The following is a 4344-nucleotide window of genomic DNA, read 5'->3' as shown; positions in this document are numbered from 1 at the left end:
CAGAAACACAAGAAAAGTGCAGAAAGACAGGACAGACAGAGAATCGTCTCAGTTTTTAGTCTAATATCACGTTTGTTTCTGTTTCACTAATGAGAGCACTAAAGTTGATCCAAAGAATGTGTTGAAACAATTTGTGGTATTATCTCCTATAAGCTCCAGACAATTTTCATACAATCCATCGTTACACACTCACACGTGGGAAAATGTCTATGGAAAAATTCTCTTTTCTGAACATTCTGTGGCGTTCCGTATGATCCCAGTCTTTTAGCCCCATTTGAACTCGTATAAATTTGGCTACAGAGAGAATTTCTCTCATCTTTTTTTTTTTTTTTTTTTAGTTCATTGTGTTTTGGTGTAAAGTTTATTCTGTTTGGTGACAGAAATAAGAACAAGTCTACTTGTTGTAAACCTCAAACAAATTATCTTCTCACTTCACAAACGGGTTCGTTGTTTCATCTTGATGTGGTAAGAGGGAGCTGACAAGATAAGGACCATTTTATGTTTAGTCCTAATGATTTGAATGTCTCACACATAGCTGGATAAATTCAGAGCTGTCACGCCGGCGTAAAAACAGCTGTGGGCTACATGTTCACAGGTAAAAGAACAGATCTCTCCCTGTTAGCTGTCTTTGCCAGAAAACAAAGGTGCAGCATGTGGTTTTCAAGAATAAACGTATTTTAGTGTGAGACTGGAATAATGTTAAAAACATCATTAGCCTTCATGTGTTAATACAAAATATGCATCCAATCATATTTGCACTAATGTGGTCAGCTACAGCTACAGTGAAAGAATACAGTATGTTGAATTAGTGTGGGTTCCAAAATTATGCGTGGTGACTAAAGGGAGGGGTTTCCTTCTGGATTTATGGTGAGAAATAGCTCAATGTGAGTGTGAGAAAAGAGAGCACAGAATGATGGAAAACAGAATTAGATAGACAACGCCGCAGGGAAGTGGTTTGGGCCTGTAGCGAGGACAAAAGTGTGTGAGGGAAGTGACAGAAAAAGCAAGTAAATGAAAGTGTATGTTTGTTTCTGTATGAGACACAGAACAGGAAGAGAAAAAAATACACAAAATGAGTCAAGGTAGGGGAATATCTTGAGCTTGGCAAAGTGTTGGGAGTGGGATGAAGGAGGGGAATTGAAAGAAAAGGCTAAGAAGGTCAAAAGCATCCATCCATTTTCTTCACCTGCTCCTCCTTTCCAGGTTGTGGGAGAGTTGGTGCCCATCTCCAGCAGTTACTGCAAGAGACGGGGGGACACCCTGCATCGGTCATAAGTCCATCACAGGGACACATGAGACAACAAATCTGAAGCAAAGCTCCAACCTCAACTAATACCCTGTCAATTAATATCTACCATTAATGATTGTCACTCCCTGATATAGGATGACAGAATGTGTAACATTTATTCATCAGTTTTAAATATGGAGGGGAACCGATGGCGTCATTTCTCCTGAAACTTAAGTTTGTGAAGTTGAGCTGCATGGTATAAGAAAAACTTATGATGTGCAGTAATATAGTATATTGTTGTGATGACAATATTCCCTCGAGCTATGGTAGCTCGGTGGTCCATGGTTGTGTCAGGAAGGGTATCCGGCGTAAAAATAACTGCCAAGTCTTTGTGTGACTTAGTTCACTGTGGCGACCCCTAACGCAGTGAGCAGCCGACAGAAGAAAAATAATAATAATAATAATTAGTGATATACAGTAGTCCCTCGATACTTTGCAGTTTGATTTGCATGGACACTCTTTTGTGGATTTTCAACATAAGATTGTACAAAACATACGATTAGCTAATTGATAGAAGGTGACCAGCCAGAGCATTGTGCTGAGGGGCGGACTGACCATTGGGAGCACTGGGACATTTCCCAGTGGCCTGGCCTGCCCATTGATCACCGAGGGGCTGGACCAAAGGCTTGGTTGGGGTCATGCTATTTTAAATAAACAATCCCTTGCCACCCGCTCAGGTATCAGCTCCTACAGACTGAACAGTAGCGATGGGGAAAGACAGAACCCCCCCCCCCCCCCTTTCTCTGTTTGAGGCTGTCTGTCACAGCAGAACAGAGACACACAACAGGCGGGCGCACAACCCAAACCGAGCCTTTAGTCACCCTCGGCGATTACTGAGTGGGCCAGGCCACCGAGAATTGTTCCGGTGCTCCCAATGGCCAGTCCACCTCCGGGAATGACTCAGTAACCGTAGCATCACTCTGTCTGCTCTCTTTCGCTGTGCTCTTTTAGAGCGTTTAGAGAGTTTAGAACATTGTTAAGAAAATTGCAAGAGTGAAGGGTTTATAAAACCTTAAAATATATATAAATACTCAAATAAATATAATGTCCCTACTTCGCAAATTTTCACCTATCATGGGGGTGTCTGGAACGCAACCTCCGTGATAAGTGAGGGACTGTGAAGCTCTGTTATGAATCTTAAAGAAAAGGGGATCAAGCAACCAGATTAAACCAATTAAAAATTGTCTGACATCAAAAACATGTTAATGATTAGTTTATTTTATGCATGGATAAATGACTAGATGTGTTACATCTGTGAGTTTTCTGTGTTGGTAAAACTCTGATGTGAGGCTTGAATTTTAACAGACAGTTCAAAGTTTTTTGGAGTGGAGCGTTATGGAAAGGACGTAAACAATTATAATTTGTTGTAGAAAACACTTTGAATGAGGGCAGCACAGTGGCACAACTGGTAGAGCTGCTGCCTCTCAGCGAGCAGGTCCTTGGTTCAACCCCGGTCCAGGGGCCTTCTGGGTGGAGTTTGCATGTTCTCGCCGTGCATGCGTGGGTTTTCTCCGGGTACTCCGGTTTCCTCCCACAGACCAAAAACATGCATGTTAGGCTGATTGGTGACTCTAAATTGTCCCTAGGTGTGAGTGAGAGAGTGAATGGTTGTTTGTGTCGTTTGTCTCTATGTGTCCCTGTGATTGTGATGGACTTGCAACCCGTCCAGGGTGTCCCCCGCCCCTCGCACAGTGATTGCTGGACATGGGCACCAGCGACCCCCGTAAACCAAAATGGAATAAGCGGGTAAAGATAATGGATGGATGGACTTTGAATGACCTCTGTTTTGAGAAATAAGCCAAACTCAGTCTGATTGACGAGTTAAGCCATAATTTGAATTAGTTTAAGACCTACACATAATGTAATATACAGTCTGATAATTTTATAGAACTCAGCTTCAAAAGACTTGAACTATTGGTAATTTGTTAACGTATAAATCCCAGATTTAATCTAGACATGCCTATTTCTATACATTAAGGGAGTTTCGTGTCTATATGGTTTAAAACTGCAAAACTTACTCTGAGGCTCCAAACACAACATCCAAGTGTAATTAAGGCAATCTCTGGAGTTTTCACTGCCTCGGTCTCTACTCCAGCCGTTTGTCGATTGATTTTTAACTTTGTTTATTTTTCACAATAAATTAAAGTGCAACAATATAATCTTGCTTTTGGGACTAGTAAAGTAATGTTAAATTAAATTCAGTTTATTTAAAAAAAAGGCAATAAAGTCTGTATTTTTTCTTGATTGTGCCTTTAGAAAATGGCAGGCACTGGGGATGCTGTGTAATATTTTTTACAATTCTTATTCGGAGTTTGCTCCGAGTGCAAATATACTAAATATAAGGACTCTACATCCACAGGAAGATGAATTTATGTGCATTAAGAGCCAAGTCTGTTACAGCAACATGCATCTTTGGACTTTTGTGAATCAGCAACCACATTTCCCACGAACCCATCATTTCATGAAAACAACATTCTCTGAGTTTTCCCTGAGTGAATGCAGGAGATATTTCAGTTACAAAAAAACACTCACAACTGACTTTCTTAGGTTAGGTGGTGGGCAGAGTCACTGTAAAAAAACCCAACAAAACTGATTCACAAACTATCAGGTGTTGTCTTCATCAAATCTTTAATTTGTGGCAAATGAGAGAACAGCCAGTTTCACAGAAAGTCACATCACAGAGAGTTGTTCTGCTGGCATTCCTTCTGAGCTGCAACTGCCTTCCTCACAAGCAAATGTTTATTTTGTAGCAACTCATCGGGGGCTGCCTCTTTCTCCTATCTGTATATGGATATGAATCAGAAAGCAGATCAATAAATAATATATTCCTTTCACAGTCACATTCAAAAATGACGGTGTTCACTTTAGCCATGCAAGCTTTAGTACATGCAAACAGCAATCATTCCTAAGAACTATATAGATTGTAGAACATCGGATACTAAAAAGCCACCAAAGCCAATCAGTAAAGATACATGTACTGTGTACACTGTAGAAGTTCAACAATATGGAAGTGGATTAGGTTCACCATGGAAATGTGTTTGTTTTCCTAATTTCTG

Source organism: Nematolebias whitei, chromosome 5 (genome assembly GCF_014905685.2).
Source record: "Nematolebias whitei isolate Nwh7 chromosome 5, NemWhi1, whole genome shotgun sequence".
NCBI lineage: Eukaryota > Metazoa > Chordata > Actinopteri > Cyprinodontiformes > Rivulidae > Nematolebias > Nematolebias whitei.
This window is presented reverse-complemented; position numbering follows the sequence as displayed.